This window comes from Pristiophorus japonicus, chromosome 1, assembly GCF_044704955.1.
Source record: "Pristiophorus japonicus isolate sPriJap1 chromosome 1, sPriJap1.hap1, whole genome shotgun sequence".
Classification (NCBI taxonomy): Eukaryota; Metazoa; Chordata; class Chondrichthyes; family Pristiophoridae; genus Pristiophorus; species Pristiophorus japonicus.
Window position 1 is genome coordinate 189,285,029 of NC_091977.1, and position 20,539 is coordinate 189,305,567.

Sequence of the window (20,539 nt, forward strand, 5' to 3'; positions counted from 1 at the left end):
TAAAACAATTACAAAGAGAGAAATAAAGATTGGGACAAACATATTGGGTTAAGGTAGAAGCTGAAATATCATGAACCAACTTAAAAAAAATATAAACAATTTTGTTTTATTAATTTTAAAATCTTTAAAAAATTTTAACTTAATGGAGAAACTTGTCATTCCACCAATATAAAATTAGTATTACAGGGTCAGAACAGTTGTTAATCAGTACTTATTATGCAGATCGCTATTAAAAACACAGCAACACCTCATTTGAATGGGTCTAACATTATATGATGTTTCTTACAGTGGTATTTGTTCAGAAAAGGGGAAGTTTTCGTCAGATCAGTGATTTCTTTGATTGCCGGCGAGGGCGGGGTGAAGAGGGGTCCACAGTGCAACCTATGGAGGAGCAGTGAATGACAGACTGCAATTTCAGGATTTCCATGTTAGGCTGTACATGCGCTAAATCCTGAGGTTGTGGTCAGTTTCAAAGGCGAAGTGGCGAACGCTGCCAGTTCGCCTTCATCAGGACCGCAAGTTCTGGGCCATTGGGACAGATGACCAAAAGTTTGGTCAAAGAGGTAGGGTTTAAGAAGTGTCTTAAAAGGAAGAGGTAGAGAAGCAGTCAGGTTTAGGGAGGAAATTCCAGAGCTTAGGGCCTAGGCAGCTGAAGGCACAGCCGCCAATGGTGGAATGATTAAAATCGGAGATGCGCCAGAGGCCAGAATTAGAGTGACGCAGAGATCTCAAAGGGTTGTAGGTCCTATGTCATTAGTTTCCAATATGGACCATGACTTCTGGCTGTTCCCACTCCGCGCTCAAAATGTTCTGCAGCCTCTCAGTGATGTTGTTTACCCTGGCACCAGGGAGGCAGTACACCATGCAGGACTAAAATCAGCAGTTGCAGAAATGCCCTTCAATCCTCCTGACTATTAATCCCCTATAACCATTGTATTCACAAAGTCTTTTTTTAAATCAACATTTGTGAACATTTAGGTATTTATATTATAAAGCAACTTGCTCATGACCAAATATAAACTATTTTACCGTTGGAGTAGTAACAACACAAGTTCTTAAAAGAAAATCTAAATCTCACTGGGAGAGGTTTTCATCACAGCAGTCAGAAATCTCCTGGGGATTGGGCTGAAAGTCGACCTGGTCGTAATATTATTCTACAGCTAGCCATAATCTTTTATACCATTGGGCTAAAGGCCACATGACTGGTACAAGACCTGATAAAATATTTTAAAGTTATTGAATAGTCATAGATGGATTACCAGCACCAGATCATAAATCCCCCTTTCAATAGTGCACTAGTGCAGTGAGGGGTAAATAAAAGGGGAAGGATCTTTATTGATCAAAAATGCGCAATGACCGGTGTATCACAATAATCATACTTATAGTTAGAACAATGAATAAATCACCCTTTTTACACTCTTGCCACATTCCTCCCTCCTGTGTATGCAACCATTCCAACACTATATAATGAGATTCAATTTTAGAAACATAGAAATTTACAGTGCAGAAGGAGGCCTTTTCGGCCCATTGTGTCTGCGCCGGCCGACAAAGAGCCGCAAGGCCCTTCGTCAGCAGCCCTAAAGGTTACATACAAACCCATGAACAAAGACGGAAAGGCAAAGAGTACCCAGCCCAACCAGTCAGTCCCACACCATTGCAACACCCCTTATACTAAACATCTACACTCCACCCCAACTGGAGCCATGTGATCTCCTGGGAGAGGCAAAAACCAGACAAAAACCCAGGCCAATTTGGGAAAAAAAAATCTGGGAAAATTCCTCTCCGACCCATCCAGGCGATCAACACTAGTCCAGGAGATCACCGTGGCCGTATTTTATTCCCTGCAGTACTTACCATTATATCTGCGCCAACCAACAAAAGGTCATCCAGTCTAATCCCAATTACCAGCTCTAAGTCCATAACCCTGCATTTCTTTATTTATCCATGGCATCTCATTCTTAATTAATTTGTTCTTATTTTATAGTGGAATATATTTCTCCTAACTGTATCGATCTCTCCTTTAACAACCCGCTGTTGTTCTACCTCTTTGTCTGTCAATATTTTTCTCCAGTTTACATCCCTTAGCTCCATTCGCATTCCCTCATACTTGGCTTTTTTCCAATCCATTACTTTGGTCTTTATACTCTATGTATCTCAATCATTATCTCTAATCTTATTATATTGTGATCACTATTCCCAAGATGTTCTTCCACGCTTACTTCTGTTATCTGCTGTCATACATTTCTCGGTATAACAGTGCTTTCTCCCTTGTTGGCATTTTTTACACATTGGGTCAGAAAGGAGTCTTGTACACACTAAAAACTGCAACTCCTTTTCCATGCCAGTTTTTGTGGATCGTTGACATTCCCCATGATTATGATTCTGTGTGTATTACTCATTTCATTGGGCTCAATTTTCCCGGGTCATTTGCCATGCGCCAGTTTTTCTGGCGTAAGTATTTAATTCAAAGTTTCCCCCTGGAATCTGAGCTGGCGTAACTGCTTCAGTTACGATTTTTCCAAGTTACGTTTTTTTGACGTCTGCACCAGTTTTCAGCAGTTTGCCACAAATGTTTTTATCCTAGGTCGGCGTATCTGGCCACGCCCGAAAAACCTGCTGGTGAGTTAACCGAAAGCAATGCACATTGAGGGAGAAGAGAGGGAGGTGGCGATTGGAATGCTTCTGCACTGAGCCCGGGGAGGGAGGTGCCAATCTGAAGGCTGCTGCACTTGGCACAAGAATGCAATGAGCTTGGGGGAGGGGGGAGAAGGGGAGAAGTCACAAGACAGCAATGAGTTGGGGGGAGGGGGGGGGGGGGGAGAAGTCACAAACTGCAATGAGTTTGGGGGGGGGGAGGGGGGAAGAGAAGTCACAAGACATGGGTGTGGTCCATCCATACAGACCTTGGGGAGAGACTGCCTTCCTGCCGTTTTGAGTTTCTTGCAAAGGTAAAATGTAACCATACTAACAATGCCACACCTTGTGCAAACCTTCTGCATGATGGTGCTACATAGGAGACAATTGATTCGACGTTATTGCATGAGGAACATCAGAGCCTGTAGGGTGCTGGCAGGAGGCCTTACCCACCTCAGGTATATCAAGACAGGTGTTTGTACCTGCACCTGAGTGATGCAGACTGTGTCAGAAGGCTGCATTTCTGCAAATAAGTTGTAAATGAGATCTGTGAGTTGATGAAAGCAAACCTACAACCTAGAAGCGTCAGGAGGACTACTTTGTCAGTGAAGTAAAGGTTACAGCTGCACTTTCATTCTATGCCTCCGGATCGTTTCAAGCTACAACTGGGGATGTGTGCGCCATTTCTCAACATGCAACACATGTCTGCATTTGGCACGTAATAGCTGCACTATATGCCCGGAGGAATGACTACATAAAGTTCCCCATGACCACCCAGGCAATGCGTGACAGGGCTGTGGGCTTCTTCAGGATTGCTGACTTCCCAAAGGTACAGGGCTGCATTGATTGGTGTCCAGCTCCTGCCATCTAGTCTCAATCACAGTAACTAGTGCATCCACTTCATTCTGTAAGAAATTCTTGGTCCTTGCACTGCGTTGGATCTTGTATTGCTGCATCTCCGATTTTTTCAATGCTCTCACACAGCACTCAAATTTGTCACACACAAAACTGGCTCTTTAAAAATGGCTGATTGCCAACTCGGAGCTGTACTGCGCCTGCGCGTCCATAGAAATAATGTCAAAAACTTCACTTTATTTTCCGCGCATGCGCAGAGGGTGCAGCATTGTTTTTTCGGCACAGACAGCAGGCTCCACCCTCCGAGGCGACCAGACACGCTGCACGGCGCCAAATTTGAATTATACACCGGGGAAACTTTGGCAAGATATTTCTGGTGCATTTCTGGCCTAGAAAAATGGGCATAACTCTGGCAATACGCCAGAAAACGGGCTTGGGCAAAATTGAGCCCATAGATTTGCCTACATATTTCTTTCTCGCCATTCTTTTCCACTATTTGGTGACCTTTAGTACACTCCAAATAGTGTGAACAATCCCTTCCTATCCTTTATCTCAATCGATGTGGAATCTGTTTCTATCTCTTTGTTAGTTATAAAAACATAGAAACATAGAAAATAGGTGCAGGAGTAGGCCATTCGGCCCTTCGAGCCTGCACCACCATTCAATATGATCATGGCTGATCATTCACCTCAGTACCCCTTTCCTGCTTTGTCTCCATACCTCTTGATCCCTTTAGCCATAAGGGCCATATCTAACTCCCTCTTGAATATATCCAATAAACTGGCATCAGCGACTCTCTGCGGCAGGGAATTCCACAGGTTAACAACTCTCTGAGTGAAGAAGTTTCTCCTCATCTCAGTCCTAAATGGCTTACCCCTTATCCTAAGACTATGTCCCCTGGTTCTGGACTTCCCCAACATCGGGCACATTCTTCCTGCATCTAACCTGTCCCGGCCCGTCAGAATCTTATACGTTTCTACGAGATCCCCTCTCATCCTTCTAAACTTCAGTGTATAAAGGCCCAGTTGATCCAGTCTCTCCTCATATGTCCGTCAAGCCATCCCTGGAATCAGTCTGGTGAACCTTCGCTGCACTCCCTCAATAGCAAGAACGTCCTTCCTCAGATTAGGAGACCCAAACTGAACACAATAGTCCAGGTGAGGTCTCACCATGGTCCTGTACAATTGCAGTAAGACCTCCCTGCTCCTATACTCAAATCCCCTAGCTATGAAGGCCAACATGCCATTTGCCTTCTTCACCGCCTGCTGTACCTGCATGCCAACTTTCAATGACTAATGAACCATGACACCCAGGTCTCGTTGCACCTCCCCTTTCCCTAATCTGCTGCCATTCAGATAATATTCTGCCTTCGTGTTTTTGCCACCAAAGTGGATAACCTCACATTTATCCACATTATACTGCATCTGCCATGCATTTGCCCACTCACCTAATCTGTCCAAATCACCCTGCAGCCTTTTCGCGTCCTCCTCACAGCTCACACCGCCACCAAGTTTAGTGTCATATGCAAACTTGGAGATATTACACTCAATTCCTTCATCCAAATCATTAATGTATATTGTGAAGAGCTGGGGTCCCAACACTGAGCCCTGTGGCACTCCACTAGTCACTGCCTCCCATTCTGAAAAGGACCCATTTATCCCGACTCTCTGTTTCCTGCCTGCCAACCAATTCTCTATCCACGCCAGTACATTACCTCCAATACCATATGCCTTGATCTTGTACACCAATCTCTTATGTGGGTCCTTGTCAAAGGCCTTTTGAAAGTCCAAATACACCATATCCACTGGTTCTCCCTTGTCCACTCTACTAGTTACATCCTCAAAAAATTCTAGAAGATTGGTCAAGCATGATTTCCCCTTCATAAATCCATGCTGACTTGGACTGATCCTGTCACCGCTTTCCAAATGCGCTGCTATTTCATCCTTAATAATAGATTCCAACATTTTCCCCACTACTGATGTCAGGCTAACCGGTCGATAATTACCCGTTTTCTCTCTCCCTCCTTTTTTAAAAAGTGGTGTTACATTAGCTACCCTCCAGTCCATAGGAACTGATCCAGAGTCGATAGACTGTTGGAAAATGATCATCAATGCATTCACTATTTCTAGGGCCACCTCCTTAAGTACTCTGGGATGCAGACAATCAGGCACCGGGGATTTATCGGCCTTCAATCCCATCAATTTCCCCAACACAATTTCCTGCCTAATAAGGATATCCTTCAGTGCCTCCTTCTTACTCGACCCTCGGTCCCCTATTACATCCGGAAGGTCATTTGTGTCTTCCTTCGTGAAGACAGAACCAAAGTATTTGCTCAATTGGTCTGCCATTCCTTTGTTCCCCATTATTAATTCACCTGAGTCCGACTGCAAGGGATCTACGTTTGTTTTCACTAATCTTTTTCTCTTCACATATCTATAGAAGCTTTTGCAGTCAGTTTTTATGTTCCCGGAAAGCTTCTTCTCGTACTCTATTTTCCCCCTCCTAATTAAAACCTTTGTCCTCCTCTGCTGAATTCTAAATTTCTCCCAGTCCTCAGGTTTGCTGCTTTTTCTGGCAAATTTATATGCCTCTTCCTTGGATTTAACAATATCCTTAATTTCCCTTGTTAGCCATGGTTGAGCCACCTTCCCTGTTTTATTTTTACTCCAGACAGGGATGTACAACTGTTGAAGTTCTTCCATGTGATCTATAAATGTTTGCCATTGCCTATCCACCGTCAACCCTTTAAGTATCATTTGCCAGTCTATTCCAGCCAATTCACGCCTCATGCCATCGAAGTTAGCTTTCCTTAAGTTTAGGACCCTAGTTTCTGAAATAACTATGTCACTCTCAATCTTAATAAAGAATTCTACCATATTATGGTCACTCTTCCCCAAGGGGCCTCGCACAACAAGATTGCTAATTAGTCCCTTCTCATTGCACATCACCCAGTCTAGGATGGCCAGCTCTCTAGTCGGTTCCTCGACATATTGGTCAAGAAAACAATCCCTAATGCACTCCAGGAAATCCTCCGCTACCGCATTGCTATCAGTTTGGTTAACCCAATCTATATGTAAATTAAAGTTGCCCACAATAACTGCTGTACCTTTATTGCACACATCCCTTATTTCTTGTTTCATGCTTTCCCCAACCTACTACGACTGTTTGGTGGCCTGTACACAACTCCCACCAGCGTTTTCTGCCCTTTGGTATTCCGCAGCTCCACCCATACCGATTCCACATCATCTAAGCCAATGTCCTTCTTTATTATTGCATTAATTTCTTCTTTGATCAGCAACGCTACCCCGCCTCCTTTTCCTCTCTGTCTATCCTTCCTAAATGCTGAATACCCCTGATGTTGAGTTCCCAGCCTTGGTCGCCCTGGAGCCATGTCTCTGTAATGCCAATTGCATCGTATCCATGAACTGCTATCTGCGCAGTTAATTCGTCCACCTTATTCCGAATACTCCTCGCATTGAGGCACAGAGCCTTCAGGCTTGTCTTTTTAACATACCTTGCCCTTTTAGAATTTTGCTGTAATGTGGCCCTTTTTGTTTTTTGCCTTGGGATTCTCTGCCCTCCACTTTTACTATTCTCCTTTCTATCTTTTGCCTCTGTCTCCCTTTTATTTCCCTCTGCCTCCCTGCATAGGTTCCCATCCCCCTGCCATACTAGTTTAACTCCTCCCCAACAGCACTAGCAAACACTCCCCCTCGGACATTGGTTCCGGTCCTGTCCTATGTCCTTTCTTGCTATAGCCATTATGTTGTTTCTGATTAACACAGCTATCCTACCACATCTTTAATCTTGTCTATCCTTTCTAAATACATTGTAGCCTGTAATATTTAACTACTAATCCTGTCTTGTCTACAGCCATGTTTCTGTCATCCCCATTTCATCGATTTCCCCACTTCTAACTACTGCCTACAATCCCCTCTTAACGTTTTGTTGCTTATTTTTTGTTACTCTTAACTTTATTTTTAACAGGTAAGGTATACGCAAAGTACATAAATAATAAAGAGGATGACAAAAGGGAAATATGACGAGTTTAGAAGAGGTAAAAAGCAATTAGGATGATAAAGAGGAAAAATGAAATGAAAATATCGAAGTATTTGAAAAGAAATTGTAAAATATTCTACAGGCACATAAGTAACAAAAGGGGAATTAAGATAGGAATAGGGCCACTAAAGGATGAGCAAGATAAGCTCACAGGAGACAATGCTGAAATGGCGGGGATACCAAATAGGTATTTTTTGTTTCAGTTTTCACTGAAGAGGTGAACAAAATAAATGATATTGGTAGAAATCAAGAGGAATGTTATAACAGATAAAATAGAAAGAAAGGAGATACTAGAGAAACTTGAGGACAAAACCCCAGTTCCAGATTTATACAGCTTGGAGCTAGTGGGCAGCTCCATCCACACAACAGAGACGCCCACTGTCATTTAGCCTCTCCTGACTGCTCTTAGAGCTTCCAGGGAAGCTCAGATGACTGCCATCTTGTCTTTGGGGGCCAATATTGAAAGGGACTTGCAGAGCTTCACTTCACTCTTGCACTCTGTTCCCATTCGGAGCCGCAGTAGTACTGATGCGCTGTCCCAGGAAAGTAGCCTTGGATCAATGAGAGAGGCGCCTGTTGTCCTTTCTCAGGGTAACAGCATGTCCTCAATGAAAGTCCAACAGCCTTCCACTGGGGAAACACTTCGTAGGAGCACTAGTACACACGACAGGCACTAAGATTTTTCACAAGAGTGATTCATAATTATTTCTTGAATTCAGTAGTTTGATAAATTTGTTTTTTGTGTTTGGTTCCATTCTTGTCTATCTAATCATCTAGCCAGAGAATCATCTGCAATGGCTTCTCTTCTCGCTCCCCGACCATTACCTCCAGTGTCCCCAAAGGATCTGTCCTTGGCCCCCTCCTATTTATGATCTACATGCTGCCCCACGGCGACATCATCCGAAAAAACACATGTACGCTGATGACACCCAACTCTACCTCAACAGCACCTCTCTCGACCCCTCGCTGTCTCTAAATTGTCAGACTGCTTGTCCAACATCCAAAACTGGATGAGAAGAAATTTCCTTCAACTAAGTTTTGGGAAGAAAGAAGCCATCAGCTTCAGTCCCCACCACAAATTCTATTCCCTCGCCACTAACTCCATCCCTCTCCCTGGCAACTGTCTGAGGCTGAACCCCACTGTTTGCAACCACGGAGTCATATTTGACCCTGAGATAAGCTTACGACCACATATCTGCGCCATCACTAAGATCGCCTATTTCCACCTCCGAACATTGCTCGACTCGGCCCTGCTTATCTCAACTGCTGCTGAATCCTTCATCCGTACCTTCATTACCTCTAGACTTGAATATTCCAACACACTTCTGACTGGCCTCCCACATTATACCCTCCATAAACTTGAGGTTATCCAAAACTCTGCTGCCCGTGTCCTAACTCGCACCAAGTCCCATTCACCCACCACCCCTGTGCTCATTAACCTACACTGTCTCTCGGTTAAGCAACGCCTTGATTTTAAAATTCTCAACCTTGTTTTCAAATCCCTCCATGTCCTCCCCCTGCCTATCTTTGTAATCTCCTCCAGCCCCACAACCCTCCGAGATATCTGTGCTCTTCTAATTCTGGCCTCTTGAGCGTCCCCTAGTTTAATCGCTCCGCCATTGGTGGCCGTGCCTTCTGCTGCCTAGGCCCTAAGCTCTAGAATTCCCTCGTTAAACCTCTCCTGCCTCTCTACCTCCTTTCTTCCTTAAAACCTATCTCTTTGACCAAGTCATTGGTCATCTGCCTTCATGTCTCCTTATGTGGCTCAGTTGTCAAATTTTGTTTTATAACGCTCCTGTGAAGCGTCTTGGGGCATTTTGCTACGTTAAAGGTGCTATATAAATACAAGTTGTTGTTGTTGTATGGATTTGGTGTTGCTGTTTATATTTGTAGTGAAGTGAGGGTAAGACTCATGAAGCTAGACTAAAGGAAGGCAATTGGAGGGTGACAGTAAGGATTGTGGTAAGTATTTTTGGACTGTTGATGTATTTGGGATTGCAGAGATAGTTTAGTTGAAGTGCTCTTCGATGAACTGCTTTCAGAACTCTGGCAGCTAGGAATACTGGTGATTGATACCTCTCCTGCTCTTCCTCTATCCTCCTACTTCTCCTCCTCCAGCTGCACTTGTTGTTGCTCACTCAGAGGTGCACTGCAAAGCTCTTCCCGAATGATCCAGGCAGCAGAAGTGTTGCTTGAGCATGCCAGTTATTTATCCAATGACATTTCTGGTAGCGGCACGGCTCTCATTGTAGGCCAGCTCTGCATCTGTACCCAGGTTACTGACAGCAGTCATGAGTCATGTCTGGGGCAGCCTTCATCGTTCAGTAGCCAGCCTGAAAGCTGATGGGTTGGCTGGAATAATGGCGGCACAAAGGAGTGGCACATGATGAAAGAGTCATGACTGCTGCCAGGAAACCGGGCATAGACTTGCATGATCCATTGCCTGCGGTCACAAACCAGCTATACGATTAGGGAGTGGAATCACTTTTGTTTGATAAAGACGTGATGGGGAGCACGCAAGAAATATGGGTGCAATATGACATCTTGTATGCTGGGGAAGCCTACCATGCAATCGAAGCCCAGTGTTCTCGTCCTGCTTCACTTTGTCCATGGGAAAAGTAATGTAACTGTTCCTCCTGGTGTAGAGAGCCTCAGTGACCTTCCTGATAGAGAGGTGGAATTCAAACTGTGAGATGTCATCTACTGCAGCCTGAAGGATCCTGTGGCATAAATGTTAAGGGCCACGGTGACCTTGACAGCTATAGGCAGCACTGTCCATGCCCTGTGCAATGCTCAAATTGTGTCTGCAGCAATTGACATGGCACGGTTACAGCCTCCTTTGTGAAGCAAAGGTGCCTCATACATTGCTCCTCTGAGAAGTTCACCTCGGAGAAGCGCTCCCTGAATATCCACTGTGGGTATGGCCTTCTGCACAGAGTCCTCCTCCTCCCTCTTGTCACAGCTGCTCTTGCTCTCTGCCCTCTTCCTTGCTGCTCCTCCTCGAGCCCCAAAGGCATCTTAAGAAGACAACTCATAATTGCAGTACAACTGTTGTGAAGGCAGCCCAAAACAGTGCACACTAGCAGTCATCTTCTCAGCTGTCAGAATAACGTTTTTTAGATTCATATAAGAGGCCAAGAAATACACAGAAGTTAGCCAACAACCTGAAATGGCAAATCAGCAACTAACCTGTAAATACTGCATGATTCCTTTAAATAGCGCTGGTGAAGGGTCCTTCCTGCCCGTTAGCACCACGAGTTGCTGGGCAAGTTTAGCACATGGCAAATTAGGCAGTGGGGTGCCCCAATATCACAAAAGTCTCCTCTCCAACAAGCATATTTGAATATTTTAGTCATTGCTTTAAATAGTTATGGAGAGCACTCTGGACAGATACGGAGCAGCTTGATCCAATATGGTGTGTGGTGCTCTTCCGGTTTGGAATCAGCATACACTTCCTGCCCTCTATATTGGACACTTAATCATCCATTTGGCGCCTGAAAAACGGGCGCAGCATAATCGATTTCTAGACTATAATGTTTCCTCAAGCTTCACTGTATTAATTACAACTAAATGGCACATTGCTAAATTTTCAAAGCACTACATAATTTTAACAATTAGTATTCTCTTAAAATATTTCAACATATAAATATTTTGCTTGTATATAGTTTTAGATGCACAACATTTTATTTATTCCATACACTGAATCAGACATCACTCAAGTGAATTCTGCTGTGACTCACGTTCAGCATTATTTTCCTCTTCTCTAGACTAATAATACATAGGAGAAAATGCGCATATAATAAGCAGTCTGATTCTCTGGTCACCTGGTAGATCTGGGCCATATCACTATGGCAACTCCATCTTGCATATGTAAAACTAGGGTGCTTTCGGACTATAAATGACATCACTCATCCCCTCACTCCCCTGGTCTGGAGATGGCAGCTGAAAAGAGGCAGGGTGTGACCAGCTATGCATAAAGAACAGAACTGTAAAATTATAAAATGAATTTAAATTTACCATTACTTTTAGCCATCTATTCATGTTTGTCACTTATCCTACAGTGAAAATAAATATTCGAAGAGAAAAAAAAAAATTATTTTCAAGCAAATATATGAGGAAAATCTTTGCTAATCACGGCATAAACTATACTCAAATAAAATGCAGTATTTTTTTCCAAGAAAATTTCAACAGCAATCCAGCAAAGGATTTTAGAAGGATCAGTTCTCCAATGGATTGCCTTTTTAAAAAAAACAAAGGAAATCTGTGCCTTAACCTGAAGCACTTCAGAAAAAAATAGTATTTTCTGGTATATAAAAATATTTCTGAAACTTACTCCCCTCCTCTGTGTTTACCCCCAAGCTAGAATTCATTGGGGCAGAAACTCTGGCCTCCGGGTCCATATGGAGTGTCTACAGACCCGGGATGGCATCGCAAAAGCAGGTTTTTAGGGAACAATGTGCATGCGCTGAAAACCGGCTCTTCTGATCTGTCAAGTTTCAGCTTGACAGATCTTCCGTATCTCTGGAGTGAGGACATTTGCAAGGGCAAGATTGCGGGATTTACCCATATCTTGCCCAGAAAATGTCCTCAAAACTCTTGCGCCTGATAAAAGCAGGCGCATAGCCTACTTTTACAGACATAAGAGTTTTAAAATACACAAAAACATTTTAAAATAAAATGATAAAAACACATTTTATTGTTAAAAACCCTCCCCACTACAGTAAGTGTATTTTAAACCATAATTAAAAAACTTTTTTAAAAAATCGGAAAATATATATTTTCAAAATACATAAATAACTTTAATTTAAATTAATAATAGTATGTGGTGTATTTTTTCTATTTGTTATTATTGGTTTTGTGTGTTTTGGGGGCTGTTTCTCATTCATAATAATGGGAACTCCAACTTACGGAGTTCCCATTATTATGAATGAGAACATACTTTACCTGATTGGCTGCCCCGAGCCATGTGAATCCAGCTCCAAGCCTGCGCACGTCCTGACGTGCACGCGCTGCGACGCGTAGTCAGTGGAGGTCTCAGGACCGGAAACTCGCGTGGGTGCAGCAGGAAAAGGTAAGTGCGCATTTAAAAAAAAAAAGTTTTTTACCCGATCGCCCACGGGAAGCAGCCCACCGGGATTTCTGGGCCATTCTGTATTTGTCACCCATCCCCCGCACTGATTTCATCCAAAGAAAATGGTTTTCAGCAGGTGGAGTTACACTGTTTTCCTTACTACTGTACAACAGACTTCACTGTACTGTTGTACCAAAAAAAAATCTTATTCTAGTGGGCCTTTCTGGAACTTGACACCAACAGTGATCGAAGCTTCAGATTTGCAAAGTCTGCTCTCTATGACTGTAAACCTATATGTTTTTAAGTAATGTTTTGTAATCTCATTTAATGAAAAAAAACTAATGTGGGACTGAAGCCTCAAATTTCTAAGTATAATAATTTAAGCCAGTTTAATTAAATTAAAAAATAAACTAAAGTGCTATTTTACAAGTGAGGCTCTTTACAAAAGCATTTTCAACTTAAAGCAGGTATGGTGAAATCAACATCAATTAGTACTTAAAATATATTTCTGTATAGGCTATTAAAAGCAAAGGAGCAGGAAACCATGTCTAAATCCTTAAGCATAGACAGCGATGCAGATTAGTGGGGAAGCGGGTTGTGTAGAGGACACAGAGAGGCTGCAAAGAGATTTAGATAGGTTAAGCGAATGGGCTAAGGTTTGGCAGATGGAATACAATGTCGGAAAATGTGAGGTCATCCACCTTGGAATAAAAAAACAGTAAAAGGGAATATTATTTGAATGGGGAGAAATTACAACATGCTGTGGTGCAGAGGGACCTGGGGGTCCTTGTGCATGAATCCCAAAAAATTAGTTTGCAGGTACAGCAGGTAATCAGGAAGTCGAATGGAATGTTGGCCTTCATTGCAAGAGGGATGGAGTACAAAAGCAGGGAGGTCCTGCTGCAACTGTACAGGGTATTGGTGAGGCCGCACCTGCGTGCAGTTTTGGTCACCTTACTTAAGGAAGGATATACTAGCTTTGGAGGGGGTACAGAGACGATTCACTCGGCTGATTCCGGAGATGAGGGGGTTACCTTATGATGATAGATTGAGTAGACTGGGTCTTTACTCGTTGGAGTTCAGAAGGATGAGGGGTGATCTTATAGAAACATTTAAAATAATGAAAGGGATAGACAAGGTAGAGGCAGAGAGGTTGTTTCCACTGGTCGGAAGACTAGAACTAGGGGGCACAGCCTCAAAATACGGGAGAGCCAATTTAAAACCGAGTTGAGAAGGAATTTCTTCTCCCAGAGGGTTGTGAATCTGTGGAATTCTCTGCCCAGGGAAGCAGTTGAGGCTAGCTCATTGAATGTATTCAAATCACAGATAGATAAATTTTTAACCAATAAGGGAATTAAGGGTTATGGGGAGCGGGCGGGTAAGTGGAGCTGAGTCCACGGCCAGATCAGCCATGATCTTTTTGAATGGCGGAGCAGACGCGAGGGGCTGGATGGCCTACTCCTGTTCCTAATTCTTATGTTCTTATGTTCTTATGATGCGAGTGTCTAGCGATGCAACTAAATAAAAAGAAAACTCAAGACGATGCTTTAAGTGTAACTTACACATTACTGCAATTGTATGGACCAAATTTTCATTTTTAATATATATATATTTAAATATTGTATAATATGATCACTGAATCCTGTCAAATGTATAGTCTGGGGCCCAACATATTGTGCTGGCAAAATGTAAATGGAATATATTCAAATTCGGTGTTTGGATCAGATGCTTCTCAATCTCTGTCCTCACAAAGTACATCAAAAATGTAGGAATAACCTAAAAAGTTATGAAGGCTGTTCCAGTTTATTTTGCCTGCTGTACTATTCATATGCAGTTGATATAAATTTCAGTCTGCAATTTGCCATTGTTGCAAAGTGTTGCTGACAAAAAAAATGGAATTTAAATGTGTTTAATGTGTCACATGTCTGATTGTAAGTTTCCTTTCTTCTATTAATCTATATGAAACAGATGATTCACATTTAATTGATTAACGGGGAAAGAGTAGAGAAAATGTTAGACAGTATATATATATGTTGTATAAGCACTTATACAGCCTGCAGCTAAAACCTGTACTTCCTGCAATTACTGAAACAGAAACAGATGAAACCTGGGTGGTAAATGTCAAAGCAGCTTTGTGATCTCCAGATCTTCTATTTATGCTCAAGTACCACACACAACTCTTGACATCACTTTTCATCTAACACACAAGAACAATGCAAATATAACATCTGCAGATTTGTTTGGTTAGCTAGTAGTGCAAGAACACAAAATGTGCATTTTACTAAATTTAAACTAAAACAGCATTGCATTAACCATATCATTATTTTATATATTTATTCATTTTTTTAACACTTTTTGTGATGCCATTTAAAATAGTCTGTCACTCTAGTGAATGTCAAATCATGTTTAGTTAAAATATGGTCAATTATCTTAGTATTGGAGGAGAGCTGAACCTGCTACAATTTCATCTAAATTCGGTAGCAGTGGTGTAAAAGGGGTGTGTGACGGTTGAGTGTCTTAAAGATCAAAACAATAAGCACCTTCAAGTGAACAAATAGTTTTTTATTTTTACAATTATACTAATTAAATTCTGATGAACCTAAGGCACTCGGATAAAAGCTTTTGCAATACAACTATAGCTGTAGGATGATAGAACTTCAATTGGCTTGTCCAGTCAATAAAACTATGGATCCATCACTACAAAATAATACTTTTCAAATTCTGTAAAGGGACTGGTCATTCCTGTCAAATCAAGTTAAGTAGATTTACTTTTGGGGGCAATAATGCACCAGACATCTGTTAAAATCCAAAACAGCTATATATGCAATCCACTCTACTCCAAAACAGTGAGCTGGACTTAGCAGCTCACAGGGATTTGATGCTATCTGGATTATGTGAAGCCATGAGATAGCTAAAGAAGGGTTCTGAAAATATTAGGGAAGAAACTAGTTGGAAGCGGGTAAAAAATAGATAAAATAGGTCAGAATGCCAGAGGCTTAGTGCCTCAGTCTCCTTCTGCTTGATTATTAGGTGCCATCTTTAAAAGTGGGAGGATAAACAAAGTGGTTGTGTAAAAAGGAAATTAAATACAAAAGTAAAGAGGGAATTATAAACTTATACAAATTACTGGTTCGGCCACAGTTTGAATACAGTGTTCAGTGTAGGTATCCTACTTTAAGAGGATGTTAAGGCCATGGAGAGGTTGCAGAAGAGATTCACTGAAATGATACAAGGGACGCAAGGCTTCAGTTATGAGAAGAGACGAGAGAAACTGGGGCTTGTTTCATTCCAGCAGAGAAGTTTAAAGGATATCTAATGAATGTGTTCAAACTTATTATTAGTTCTGATAGGGTAACTATAGCAAAACTACTTCCATTGATCAGTGAGTCAGTAACTAGAAGGCACAAATTTATTATCACCAAAAGAATAATGCAAGCGATTAATAGAAAGTTTTACAGAGAGTTGTTTGGACATGGAATGCCTAATCAGAAACAGTGGTGGAAGTAGAATCTATGATAGCTTATAAAAGGAAAGTAGAGAAATATTAGACAAAGAAACATTTTAATGGGCATGGGGAAATAAAACTCAGACTGTGCTCTAAGTGAATAGCTTAATCAGATAATCAGTACAGGCACAATGGGATGAATGACCTCCTTCTACATTGTAAAGTTCTATGATTATATGACTTAAGTTTATAAAATAGATAACTGCATGGCACTGTGTTAGTTACAGTACAACACCACAATGGAATGGAAACCACTAGTTTCTGGAGATAAGGATGAGCATCAAGGCACAGGTTGTGTGTAGGTATTGTGGGGGTGGGCAGGGAGGCGGTGGAGAGGATCGACACTAGAACTTCAGTAGCATATCATCAAAGATGTTAACACAAGTGCAGCACTAAAGGTCTAGTACAACTGGGCAAGGAGTCAACCGAGTTCAGAAATCCAGAGAGGCAATCTGGCAGCGACTGAAGAAACATCTACTGATGCTCTCCTTTCTCCCATAAAAAATATTATAAGCAGGTTGCTATATTAAGTAGCCTCCCTTAGATAGAATAAAACTGGTGTCCTAATAGCCAGGAGGTATTCCTCAAGCCCCACCAAGATGTTAAAGTTGTAATCTAAAAAAGTTACCAGGAAATTGCAATGTTCTGCCAAACAGACAGAACATTATGTAGTTCCCAATTACTGCCCTTTCCTACCAGACAGAAATATCACGAAGTTAGGAATCCTTTTTTATAGTATTACATTAAAAACCTTGCCAGTTTTACAATGGAAAACAACATATGCCTTGAAAATAGCTTCTGGCACAACAGCCTGTTCAACAATAAAAAAGATTAAATAAAAACATAAACATGTGTTGCTATTATAGAACAGATTTTTTTAATATATATTGTCAATGTTACTATGTTGAAAATACAGTGTGAATTGTCCCAAACTAAACATACTGGCCCCGATATTTACGGAGGGTGCGGGGGAGCGTGGGAAAACCCTTGAGGATGGTCCCGAGCAATCAGGAGGAGGAGCTTGGGGTGAGGGGAGGGTGGGGGGGGGGTGGCAGCGGGGAGAAAGAGACCATCGCACGAGTGAGGGTGCGAGAGATTGGGACGGTGGAGGGAAACCACCGCAGGAGGGAGGGAGCAAGAGAAGGGGGCTGGGGGAGGAAGAGACCATCGTGGGAGGGGAGAGCAAAGGATAGAAGCATGAGGGGTTGCGGGGGGGGGGGGGCGTGGGGAGGAGATGGGGGATGTTGGCGATTGCAGCAGGTGGCTTTGAGCGTCCGGGAAGGGGGGGGGGGGCGAGGGATCACTCCTTCTCCTCCTGGTCCACAAGGAGCGCTGTAAATGCCATTTACTGTGTGAAGCCAGTAGCTCCCGCCTCCCTTTTACTGTCGGGTTTTCAAGCCCTGGAAACTTGCACTGCAACTGTTAAATTTAAATCAGGCTCACAATTCCACTGAGAGAGCCTGAGTTAAATATGATAATGAAGTGCCCACCTCTCAGACAACGTGAAAGCCGCTGCCATTGGGCATGTACACAGCGAACTGGGGACTCGTTCCAGTTAAAACATTTTTAACAATCCAGCGACCCTCTCCCAACCGTCGAGGGGATGGCAATATCAAGCCGACTGCCTTTCTTCCTAACTGCACAGTTTCTTCTCCCTATAAAAGGAGGCTGCTCTTTATTTTTTTTAAACAAATTAAAACATCTGTATATTCATCCATCAATAGTAGCTTGTGCCTTTTCAAATACTGAAAATATCGACAACAAAATAATTACATATTTTCGTAGAAATGTAATGGCCCAGATTTTGTAGGAAGAATAACGGTAAGGCTACCAGCGCTCACCATTGAGGAGTAAATCGGACAGCAACCTCCGGTGTCCACACATGCACAATTAAACGTGGAAATCAGGAAGTTGATGTCCGAGTTGCCTTACTCCTATAGAAGCTTCCCTGCACCGTCAACTCACTGAGATACTTGACATTCACAAACATGCAACGGCATGAAGTTGGAGTACTTACTCACTACATACCCATTAAACACGGCAGAAAAATCTATATCCTGGTATATACTCTGTCATGGTTTTAGATTGCCTTCCCTTGAGTATGGAAACAATTTAGGAATTTTGCATTTTATGTTTTGAGCCACCTAATGAAATACTACATTCTGAATATCTTGTATATCTATGAATATATTAAAAGTCTTGTATATATATGCACTTCCTGGAAGTGTCACACTTACTGTTTGCAATACTACGCTGCAATGCCTATTTCTATCACACATAATTATGAAACTAATTCATTTTACTTACCTCCAACTTAATCATCCAAGCTTACTCTCTGATGTAAGTGGTGCTATGGCTTCCTTACCTCTGGAACCTCAGCTCCAGAAACTACAGCTCCAAGTAGCAATGTTGTCTGCAGTAAAGCAGTAACATATACAATCAAACCTATGGTCTTATGCTCACTGCTTTATCCCTGCTGCCACCTTTCCGGACCAGAACACAGATGCCTACTGTTCCTGCTACTGCCCACCGTAATGCCCACTTCCCATCACTGCCACACACACCCACTACCCTGTGTCAACCAGAACCCAACCCATGATAACCAACTTCAAGCTTCCCTCCAGTAGTGCCATACCGTGACACGCTTCTAATCCCAGCAGACCCTGCTACCTCATTCCGAGTGCTCCCAGAGACACCACATTCATCTCACCACCCCACTCCTGATTCTCTCAGGGCTTTACAATCCCTAATGCTCCTACATCCAATGATGCCTGCTACCAAACCTCAAGACCACCTTCCCAATACATTTGGCATCCCCACTATGATTACACAAAGTTCTTACAACCTACCTGCAACCCAGAACATTTTCTCTACAATCCTCCTCTGTCTCCAAGTCTTCAAAAAATATGTAACATTAACTTGTTAAAAAATTCACAGGATGTGGGCGTTGCCAACAAGGCCAGCATTTATTTCCCACTCCTAATTGCCCTGAAAATGGTGCTGGTGAGCTGCCTTCTTGAAATGCTGCAGTCCGTGTAGTGAATGTACTCCCACAATAGGGAGTTTCAGGATTTTGATCCAACGATCATAAAGGAACGGTGATATATTTACAAGTCAGGATGGTGTGATTTGGAATGGAGGTAATGGTGTTCCCATGCACCTGCTGCCCTTATCCTTCTAGGGGGTAGAGGTCATGGGTTTGGGAGGTGCTGTCGAAGAAGCCTTGCCGAATTGCTGCAGTGCAACTTGTAGATGGTACACACTGCAGACATGGTGCGCTGGTGGTGGAGGAAGTGAAAGTTTAAGGTGGAAGCTAGGGTGCCAATCAAGCAGGCTCATTTATCCAAGATGGTATTGAATTTCTTCAGAGTTGTTTGAACTGCACTCATCCAGGCAAGTGGAGAGCATTCCATCACACTCCTGACGTGTGCCTTGTAGACGGTGGAAAGGCTTTGGGGAGTCAGGAGGTGATTCACTCGCCACAAATTATCCAGACACTGACCTGCTCTTGTAGCCACAGTATTTATGTGGCTGGTCCAGTTATGTTTCTGATCAATGCCCCAGGATGTTGATGGTCAGGGATTTAACAATGGTAATGCAATTAAATGTCATATGGAGGTGGTGAGACTCTCTCTTGTTGGAGATGGTCATTGCCTGGCACTTGTGTAGCACGAATGTTACACAACACTTTTCAGTCCATACTACCTGGCTAAATGAAGTTTTGCAGTTTCCATACAAACATGCAAATAATCAAATAATCCAGCCCGAAAAATCACAAACAGTCATATAATGCAGCAAAGAAATGCAATTTGACATGTTCAATTACTAAGGCAAAGGCCCTAATATTATATTGTATGTTATATAGCACAAAATTGCAAATCCTCCAACTGACTATTAGCCACACACAGGAGCTCCGACGAAAGGTCATTGAGCTGAAATGTTAACTCTGTTTCTTTCTCCACAGATGCTGCCTTACCTTCTGAGCAATGTTCCCAATAATTTTATTTGCAGGCATACAACCCCTTTAAGGGGCTGCGCAGGCCATTCAAAATGTCACGCATTCGTGATTTTTACATTGAAATGCTGGCAAGTCAGCTGCGCGGGATTCCTGGAGCGCTGCACCACTGTACAGCTTAAAGGAAACATTGCTGCTGAGTATTAACCAGCATGTTCTGTTTTTATTTCAGATTTTTAGCATCTGCAGTATTTTACTTTTGTAGACAAGAAATTTTCTAGCTGTACTATATACACAAACACTGCATATAATCCATCCAGGCACAGAAACTATCATTTACTATCAAGATTGGCCTATGAATTTAAATTTGGTTGGCCATTTCAACTTTTTCCCCCTTCAAAATTAGGGTATGTGCATCTTTATTTTTGTTGAATTTAGGTACACAGGATAGAAGGTCGTT

General features: G+C 42.4%; 1 protein-coding gene across 3 annotated transcripts in view; it reads right to left on the minus strand.

Annotated features, from left to right (window-relative positions):
- Positions 1-20,539, minus strand: part of ssbp2b (single stranded DNA binding protein 2b) — an 810,931-nt gene that overhangs the window by 389,065 nt on the left and 401,327 nt on the right. The gene's annotated exons all lie outside the window — the stretch shown is intronic.